The sequence below is a fragment of the Triticum urartu genome, chromosome 4, assembly GCF_003073215.2.
Source record: "Triticum urartu cultivar G1812 chromosome 4, Tu2.1, whole genome shotgun sequence".
Taxonomy (NCBI): Eukaryota; Viridiplantae; Streptophyta; class Magnoliopsida; order Poales; family Poaceae; genus Triticum; species Triticum urartu.
This window is the reverse complement of record NC_053025.1, coordinates 55,573,450-55,584,104: the sequence shown is the minus strand read 5'-3', so window position 1 is coordinate 55,584,104 and position 10,655 is coordinate 55,573,450. Positions and strand designations below refer to the sequence as shown.

Genomic DNA, 10,655 nt, shown 5'->3' with positions numbered 1-10,655 from the left:
GGTTTGAGCTTATCAGGATGAAACTTTTTCATATAAGCATCACAATCCCAAACTTTAAGAAATGACAACTTTGGTTTCTTGCCAAACCACAGTTCAGATTGTGTCGTCTCAACGGACTTAGATGGTGCCCTTTTAAACGTGAATGCAGCTGTCTTTAATGCATAACCCCAAAACGATAGTGGTAGATCGAAAAGAGACATCATAGATCGCACCATATCTAATAAAGTACGGTTATAATGTTCAGACACACCATTATGCTGTGGTGTTCCAGGTGGCGTGAGTAGTAAAACTATTTCACATTGTTTTAACTGAAGGCCAAACTCGTAACTCAAATATTTTACCTCTGCGATCATATCGTAGAAACTTTTTTTTTGTTACGATGATTCTTCACTTCACTCTGAAATTCTTTGAACTTTTCAAATATTTCAGACTTGTGTTTCATTAAGTAGATATACTCATATCTGCTCAAATCATTTGTGAAGGTCAGAAAATAATGATACCCGTCGCGAGCCTTAACACTCATCGGATCTCATACATCAGTATGTATTATTTCCAATAAGTCAGTTGCTCGCTCCATAGTTCCGGAGAACGGCGTTTTAGTCATCTTGCCCATGAGGCATGGTTCGCAAGCATCAACTGATTCATAATCAAGTGATTCCAAAAACCCATTAGCATGGAGTTTCTTCATGCGCTTTACACCAATATGACCTAAACGGCAGTGCCACAAATAAGTTGCACTATCATTATTAACTTTGCATCTTTTGGTGTCAATATTATGATTATGTATATCACTACGATCGAGATCCAACGAACTATTTTCATTGGGTGTGTAACCATATAAGGTTTTATTCATGTAAACAGAACAACAATTTATTCTCTTACTTAAATGAATAACCGTATTGCAATAAACATGATCAAATCATATTCATGCTCAACGCAAACACCAAATAACATTTATTCAGGTTCAACACTAATCCCGAAAGTATAGGGGGTGTGCGATGACGATCATATCAATCTTGGAACCACTTCCAACACACATCGTCACTTCACCCTTAACTAGTCTCTGTTTATTCTGCAACTCCCGTTTCGAGTTACTAATCTTAGCAACTAAACTAGTATCAAATACTGAGGGGTTGCTATAAACACCAGTAAAGTACATATCAATAACATGTATATCAAATATACTTATGTTCACTTTGCCATCCTTCTTATCTGCCAATCACTTGGGGTAGTTCCGCTTCCAGTGACCAGTCCCTTTGCAGTAGAAACACTTAGTCTCAGGCTTAGGACCAGACTTGGGCTTCTTCACTTGAGCAGCAACTTGCTTGCTATTCTTCTTGAAGTTCCCCTTCTTCCCTCTGCCCTTTTTTTAAAACTAGTGGTCTTGTCTACCATCAACACTTGATGTTTTTCTCGATTTCTACCTTCGTCAATTTCCGCATTACGAAGAGTTTGGTAATCATTTCTGTTATCCCTTGCATATCATAGTTCATCACGAAGTTCTACTAACTTGGTGATGGTGACTAGAGAATTCTGTCAATCACTATCTTATCTGGAAGATTAACTCCCACTTGATTCAAGCGATTGTAGTACTCAGACAATCTGGGCACATACTCACCAGTTGAGCGATTCTCCTCCATATTTTAACTATAGAACTTGTTGGAGACTTTAAATCTCTCAACTCGGGTATTTGCTTGAAATATTAACTTCAACTCCTAGAACATCTTATATGCTCCATGATGTTCAAAACGTCTTTGAAGTCCCGATTCTAAGCCATTAAGCATGGTGCACTAAACTATCAAGTAGTCATCATATTGATCTAGCCAAATGTTCATAACGTCTGCATCTGCTCCTGCAATAGGTCCGTCACCCAGCGGTGCATCAAGGACATAATTCTTCTGTGCAGCAATGAGGATAAACCTTAGATCACGGATCTAATCCGCATCATTGCTACTAGCATCTTTCAACACGATTTTCTCTAGGAACATATCAAAATAAACACATGGAAGCAACAACGTGAGCTATTGATCTACAACATAATTTGCAAAATACTACCAGGACTAAGTTCATGATAAATTTAAATTCAATTAATCATATTACTTAAGAACTCCCACTTAGATAGACATCCCTCTAATCCTCTAAGTGATTACGTGATCCAAATCAACTAAACCATGTCCGATCATCACGTGAGATGGAGTAGTTTCATTGGTGAACATCACTATGTTGATCATATCTACTATATGATTCACGCTCGACCTTTCAGTCTCCGTGTTCCGAGGCCATATCTGTATATGCTTGGCTCGTCAAGTATAACCTGAGTATTCCGCGTGTGCAACTGTTTTGCACCCGTTGTATTTGAACGTAGAGCCTATCACACCCGATCATCACGTGGTGTCTTAGCACGAAGAACTTTCGCAACGGTGCATACTCTGGGAGAACACTTCTTGATAATTAGCGAGAGATCATCTTAAAATGCTACCGTCAATCAAAGCAAGATAAGATGCATAAAAGATAAACATCACATGCAATCAAAATATGTGACATGATATGGCCATCATCATCTTGTGCCTTTGATCTCTAACTCCAAAGTATCGTCATGATTTCCATCGTCACTGGCATGACACCATGATCTCCATCATCTTGATCTATTCAATGTATCGTCACATGGTCGTCTCGCCAACTACTGCTCTTGCAACTATTGCTATCGCATAGCAATAAAGTAAAGCAATTATTTGGCGCTTGCATCTTATGCAATAAAGAGACAACCATAAGGCTTCTGCCAGTTGCCGATAACTTCAACAAAACATGATCATCTTATACAAAAACTTATATCTCATCATGTCTTGACCATATCACATCACAACATGCCCTGCAAAAACAAGTTAGACGTCCTCTACTTTGTTGTTGCAAGTTTTACGAGGCTGCTACGGGCTGAGCAAGAACCGTTCTTACCTACGCATCAAAAAACCACAACGATAGTTTGTCAAGTTGGTGCTGTTTTAACCTTCGCAAGGACCGGGCGTAGCCACACTCGGTTCAACTAAAGTTGGAGAAACTGTCACCCGCTAGCCACCTTTGTGCAAAGCACGTCGGGAGAACCGGTCTCGCATAAGCGTACGCATAATGTCGGTCCGGGCCGCTTCATCCAACAATACCGCCGAACCAAAGTATGACATGCTGGTAAGAAGTATGACTTATATCGCCCACAACTCACTTGTGTTCTACTCGTGCATATAACATCAACACATAAAACCTAGGCTCGGATGCCACTGTTGGGGAACGTAGTAATTTCAAAAAATTTCCTATGCACACGCAAGATCATGGTGATGCATAGCAATGAGAGGGGAGAGTGTGATCTACGTACCCTTGTAGACCGACAGCGGAAGCGTTAGCACAACGCGGTTGATGTAGTCGTACGTCTTCACGATCCGACCGATCAAGCACCGAAACTACGGCACCTCCGAGTTTTAGCACACGTACAGCTCGATGACGATCCCCGGACTCCGATCCAGCAAAGTGTCGGGGAAGAGTTCCGTCAGCACGACGGCGTGGTGACGATCTTGATGTACTACTGCTGCAGGGCTTCGCCTAAGCACCGTTACAATATTATCGAGGACTATGGTGGCTGGGGGCGCCGCACACGGCTAAGAATAAGATCACGTGGATCAACTTGTGTTCATGGGGTGCCCCTTGCCTCAGTATATAAAGGATGGAGGAGGAGGAGGCCGGCCAAGGCTAGGTGCGGCCAGGATGTGGAGTCCTACTAGGACTCCAAGTCCTACTAGGAGTCCACCAAGAAGGAAGGAAGGGAGAAGGAAGTGGAGGAGAAGGAGAGGTGGCCGGCCCCCTTTTCCCTAGTCCAATTTGGACTAGAGGGGAGGGGGGCGCAGCAGCCCCTTGGCCCTTTCTCCTTTTCCCACTAAAGCCCATCAAGGCCCATTGCTTCTCCCGTAACTACCCGGTACTCCGAAAAATACCCGAATCACTCGGAACCTTTCCGATGTCCGAATATAGTCGTCCAATATATCAATCTTTACGTCTCGACCATTTCGAGACTCCTCGTCATGTCCCCGATCTCATCCGGGACTCCGAACTCCTTCGGTACATCAAAACTCATAAACTCATAATATAACTGTCATCGAAACCTTAAGCGTGCGGACCCTACGGGTTCGAGAACAATGTAGACATGACCGAGACACGTCTCCGGTCAATAACCAATAGCGGGACCTGGATGCCCATATTGGCTCCTACATATTCTACGAAGATCTTTATCGGTCAGACCGCATAACAACATACGTTGTTCCCTTTGTATAAATAATGATGTATTGCACTTGCACTAGCACCCATATCACATAAGCCATGATAAAAATGATCTCCTATTTTAACGGAAATAACAGGCATGCCTACAACAGGTCTATGTTTATTTTTAGCACCAGGTCTAGCAATTCTAGTAGCTTCATCGCAGAAGTAAATAACATGCCCATCAATATTATCGGCCAAGAGATCTTTAACCATAACAATCTTAGATTCAACTTTAATTTGCTCAAGGGGTTTAGGTGTCTTGATACTACTTTTGTTAACCACAGTTGAAGCTTTAGCATTATCCTTTATTCTAACAGGGAAATGTGGTTTCTCAATATAAGCAGTAGGAACAACAGGATCATCATAAGTGAGTCTTTTCTTCAACTTTAATAGGTGCGACTACTTTTACTTCAATGGGAGGATTATATTTAAACAACTTTAATAGGAGTAATCAACACTACTAGCAACCCATAGGTACCAATCTGAGGTTTGGATACAAAGATTGGATACAAGAGATGAACTAGGGTTTGAGATGAGATGGTGCTGGTGAAGATGTTGATGGAGATTGACCCCCTCCCGATGAGATGAACCAGTTATGATTTTTTCCTCAACGAAAGACTCCATATAGCCAAAGATGGGCATCAGAGGGCTGCCAGGGGCCCACGAGGCAGGGGGACGCGCCCAGGGGGTAGGGCGCGCCCCCACCCTCGTGGGCGGTGGGTGGCCCCCCTTTGGTACTTCTTTCGCCCAATATTTTTTATATATTCTGAAACGTGCTCCCGTGAAGTTTCAAGGCTTTTGGAGATGTGCATAATAGGTCTCTAATATTTGCTTCTTTTCCAGCCCAGAATTCCAGCTGCCGGCATTCTCCCTCTTCATGTAAACCTTGTAAAATAAGAGAAAATAGGCATAAGTATTGTGACATAATGTGTAATAACAGCCCATAATGCAATACATATCGATATAACACTACTAGGGAAAAGCTTATACACATAAGTTTATCAGTAGCGCGGTTTAAAAATGGGCGCTACTGCTAATTAGTAGTAGCGAGGGGTATAAAAACCACGCTATTACTAAATTGATAGTAGTAGCGAGGGGTATAAACCCGCGCTGCTACTAAATGATCTCCAACGATGCCCCCGGAATAGGCCATAGTAGTAGCGTGGGTTTGCTGGGCCGCGCTAGTAATAGAAACGTAGTCGTAGCGCTGGTCATGAAAAGCGCTACGACTAACCCAGCCCACCCAGCCCAGTGAGACAACCAACCTAGCCTAGCGAACAACCACCATCGCTCTCTCATTTTCTCCTCTTCCTCCCGCGAACACTCGCCGCCGCCACCAACGCCAGGCGATTCCGACTACTTCCGGCGGCCGTCGCTGGAACTGCACACCCACGAGCTCTCACGATGGTTCTTCCTTCCCTCCGACCAGATCTGCTCCTCGTGGCGGCAAGCGCTCGCGCGCGACCCCTCCCCGTGGCTAGGGTTTCGGCTGCCTCCAACTCCGGTGCGGTGCGATCTCCTCTCCCCTCGATTCATGCCCTCTCCTCTCCCCTTCTTTCTTGCCTCCTAACCCCCTCACCTATTTCTTCGGTTCGGTGCAGCAACCACCCTCCTCCATGGACGAGGATGACCACCAGGGCACGCACGTGGTCGAGTTTGCCGTCGCCTACTCCGGTGCGGTGCTGGACCAAGGACCTCCGCCTCAACAGATCCTAGCTTGGGTAAGCACCCCCATCCCCATGGTCGTTTCACTTTCTTCCTCTGCCCCTCTTCTCTGTTCTTCCATGAATCCTCTGGTTTCAGTTAATTAGCAGCACAACCACAGCCACACAAAGGCGTAGGAGTGTTACTGCTTGTATAAAACTAAATCTCTGTAATGTTTTTTGTTATGTTACCATGGCTGCCAAAGAGTGTTTGTGTCTTCTGTTTCTCAATATGATATGCTCACAAGTTTGTTGATACGTGCAGATTGGTGGTCTCTAACTTTGCAACATATGTTATTGTGCATATCGGTGAAGTCAGATTCTCCTTGCACAAGGTCAGTGTGCTAGTATTTTCAGCATTTTTTGCTGAGGTCAACACTAAGCATTTATATTTGCTTCTACAAATAACGGCAAGGGTGGTGGAAGTAGATATGTGTTACATCCTGCAGCACGTAGTTCTTCAGACACAGAATGTTCAACTGTCGGGGTCTCTTTGTCATGCCATCAAGAGTAGTAACATCATCAACATTTATGCTTCACGTCTGATTGCTGTTGGGCTGTCTCTTTCCAATCTACTGGACCCTGTTTCACACACAAAATATTTTCACTGCCAAGCTGATTATCAACACCACCTTAAAATATTTGTGATGGCCTAATAGACTACCTTCGGCAACCTAACCAAACAAATCGAAGAATCATCCATTACATTTATGTTACCATTCTTCAGACTAAAAAAACCTTATAGCAACCATATGCCGCTTTGGTGTTACCACCATCCAAATTTTGTTCTTCAGATATGCAAAATTATTCATTGTCCATCGGTTGCTTAGGGGAACATGGTTACCTTGGTGAGTCATCTCTAGTGAATTAGGTGTTGAAAATGTTTTCTTATGTATGTTTCAGTGGGAAGTCCGATCATTTGCTGCTCAAAATCCGACAAATCGGGGGAGGAATGCGCGAGAAGCAAGTCTATCATCAATGGCAAGGTTGGTCGTGTATTCCTATTCTTTGAGTTTTCTCTGTTTCAACCATACAATTCATCTAGCATACGGTATCGTCGTTGCAACCTTTCAATTTGGCAACTTGGAAGTAGTTTACAGTTACTGTATTGTGAGTGTGTGACCTGAAAATAAGGTAGCAAATTACTATAGATACTACTTCAAAACCATGTACTCCTACTCACTATTTCTGTGTGTCATGTGTACTACCAACTTACTGATGTTTCTTTAATTCCCGTAGTCTACAAAATTCATGCTTGCTACTGTATGTTTGTGCCCCTAGCTTGCATGCTGATGTTGTATGTGCATGGTGGTGGCCTCCTTCCTGTTGTTATTTGCTCCATATTGAGAATTGTTTTGTAAAAGATAATGAGATGGACGCAGTTAGGAGATGATGCTACCAAGTTCAAACTCTCTTGAATGGATAGATCATAGTGCAGTTAGGAGAAGTGATGTTATGAATATGTTGTATGCAAGTTCAGTGTGTATTAGAAAAGTTCAGCATTAAATTATATAGCAAATTCACTACACGGGGATTTGGCAAGCAGTTTTGTAAAAAAGTTTATGGCAATTTGCTCCGACATGATTTTGTGTGTGTATTTTGGCAGCTCAACAAGATGAACCATACAGGCGAGGAACCTCCCAGGCGCAGCAACTCCTCCGTCCAAGTTGAGCGCTGGGCGTCGTCCACCCTGTTGGCCACCAGGACGTACGAGGCGACGATTGGCAGTCTCGGTGGACCGGACGCCAACATGCCGATGAGGCTGAGAGCCACAAACAGGTAGCACCTGGTGATCCTGAGAACAGAGTGCTTCAGAATTCCGCAAATACTTCATGTGTAGTACAATTCATATCTGCACACCTTGGTAATTTGAACAGGCTTATGCCTTGCCGTTGGAACAATGAATTCAAGGTTTTGCAGGATCCAACGTGTCGCTAAGGCTGGCTGTGAGTAGAGTGTGAACTCATAGAGGATACGAATCATATCTCTTGTACCATCTGATCGTTTCATGGAACAACTAGCTAGTGCTCTGTTTTCTTGGGCTAGATGCCTAGAACAATCCATGCAAATTTTAGTCTCTGTAGTTTCAACTCTGAACTGTATGCTAGTTTTTAATGATGTATTGTTTCTCTGGCTGCCACTATTGATTCATGTGCATGTGCTAGAAAGAAATAAAACACCCTACTAGATTTGGATGTGGACGCTAACTAACAAGTTTTCACTTTCCTGACATGGGCGCAGGGTTGATTGACGCGGACTACCGCGGCCCGGTGGGCAGTGTGCTCTTCAACGACTCGGAGGTGGACTTGGCTGTGAAGACCGGCGACCGCGTCGCACAGATGATCATCCAGGTAATCTCAACGCCGGAGGTCGCCGAGGAGGAGGACCTCGACGCCACAGTTCGGGGGGAGGTCCACCTGCGTCTAAACTCCGAGTCTTGGTAGATACATCTAGAGAAGTGGTCTGTTTAGGTTGATGGAAAGCTAGGGAAAGTACCCACCTTTCAATGATAGTTGTGTGCGTATGATATGGGATGTCGTGATTTCTTCCTGTTCAGATGTTCACTATTGTATCCATGAATGCTTCAAGTGTTAAAGATGGTTCTATGACCTGAGCTTATTTTTCATTGGACGTGTCTCTGATGGAAGCAACTGCATCTAACTTTTATTTTTTTAAATTCGCAATTAGTTATTAGTAGCGTGGGAAACAACAACTCGCTACTAGTATTTAGGATAGTAGTAGCGCGGGTGTGAAATAGTAGTAGCGTGGGTGGCACATGCTACTACTAACAAAGTTAGTAGTAGCGCAGGTTTAACCCATGCTACTACTACCTATTAGCTGTAGCGCGATACTAGTAGCGCGGGTACCCGCGCTGCTAGTAGCCATTTTACCCGCGCTGCTAGTAGCCTTTTCCCTAGTAGTGTAAAAGCATGATGAAAAATGTACGTATCACCGTACAACCCTCCAAGCAAACGAAAACGATTTCACCAAGACTATGTCCTCAAAGAAAGCGAACATAGTTTTCACCCAGACCGTCTGCCTGATTCCCTACACACACACACACACACACAGAGAGAGAGAGAGAGGTATCAATCTAGATATCACAACCTTGGAGACGGTTGATGCCTGATGAGGAGTAGATGATGAAAGAGGAAGAGGCGCTTGAGGAGGGGGGAGATCAATCTAGATATCACTGCAGGAAAAATGATTGGTACCTAGTGAGGAGTAGAGTTTGGCGGAGGAGGATGAGGCGCTTGAGGAGGAACGGAGATCAATCTATATATCACGGTAGGGAAGACGATCAGTGACCGGTGAGGAGCAGAGGATGATAGAGTAGGAGGCGCCTATGGATGCCTCCGAGCTATCTATGGTGGCCATCGACGACATCCCGATCCTGCGTCAAAATAAGTGTGTTGAGGTGGTCACGGCTGTGGACAAAGGCAACCGTATTTCCAGCTGCCAGGCGAACAAGGCAGTGTCATTGTCCCAACTGAAAGCTCGACAACTCCAGACAAAAACACTGCCATGAAGGCAAAGCATCCGGTTAAAGGAAATGCTACCATGGCAGCCAAAAACGCTACCATACCAACCTCATCGACCATAGGGACCAATTGGGGGGAAGGTCGCGTCATTCAATGTCTAGCTTGGATCGTGCATTTGGATCACAACTATGTGGGCCCAACTGGATCAATGCTACTTAAGAAGAAGCCAAGAGGATGGAGGGCGTCAAGTGGATCACAGTAACAGCTAGATGGATTTTGCACTTCTTCTTTTACCTTTAGTGCATAGTTGTATATGAGAGAGACCATCCACTGTATTCAATCAAGTGAATGCAAAATAGAGGGAACTAGATCTTAACATCGTGGTATCAGAGATCAACCACTACCCTTCCATCGCCTCCACCACTACCAACATTGGATACCCGCTGTCGGGAACATGCCCGTGAAGCTTTGGTCGCGTCCATGGACCGCGAGCTTCGTGCCTACCTCGACAAGATGAACTCCAACGCGATCAACCATGCCAACAAGTAGGACAACATCCCCGCTTCCATTCTCAAGGCGCTTGACATGTAGATGGCCCAGATCGACTCCCTCACCGCATGGAAACCAAAGCTCAAAGCACTCTTCGCCAAGATGGATCTCTCGGTCTCTGCATTGCAAGTGGCATCCCCTATGGCCATATCGAATACGGGTGGAGCACCTCACACCCCACCACCAATCGCGATGGAAGGCAACCTCAATGGGCAGTCAAGCCACGGTGTGGTGCTTCTCACCCGGGAGGAGGGGGGGGGGGGGTCAACGATCCTTGAGTCGCTAGCGGCAACCCTTATCACGGGTATGACCATTACTCCTTCTATGTTTCCTACCCCGCTATCATCTCAAGTGCTAGACACCCTCAGTCAACCGCCGCCATCCATGGTGTTCCCAATTATCACTTGGAAAAACCAACAGCTCTCGAAGATGCTCTGTGAGCAGTACTTTTAGATGTTCTTCGCGCATAAATTGTATCTTGGGTTTCCATGGAGATTGCCTCCAATGGTGACGAGTTGAGGGAGGCAAGGTAGTAGAAGCGGAGGGCGAAAGTCCATAACTAGAAATGTTTCATTTGAACTCTTCTAATGGCTATTTACCCACTTTATGGGCTCCTTTG

The 10,655-nt window shown here is 44.7% G+C and overlaps 1 long non-coding RNA gene across 2 annotated transcripts; it reads left to right on the top strand.

Annotated features, from left to right (window-relative positions):
* Positions 1-5,561: 5,561 nt before the first annotated feature.
* On the top strand, positions 5,562-8,631 carry LOC125553525. Of its 2 annotated transcripts, none has more exons than XR_007304099.1 (6): positions 5,562-5,806; positions 5,904-6,023; positions 6,271-6,340; positions 6,909-6,991; positions 7,612-7,784; positions 8,247-8,631. It is a non-coding gene; the product is annotated as an uncharacterized LOC125553525 (long non-coding RNA). The 2 variants fall into 2 exon arrangements; XR_007304098.1 differs by having other exon boundaries at positions 5,562-5,811.
* The last annotated feature ends 2,024 nt before the right edge of the window (positions 8,632-10,655 follow it).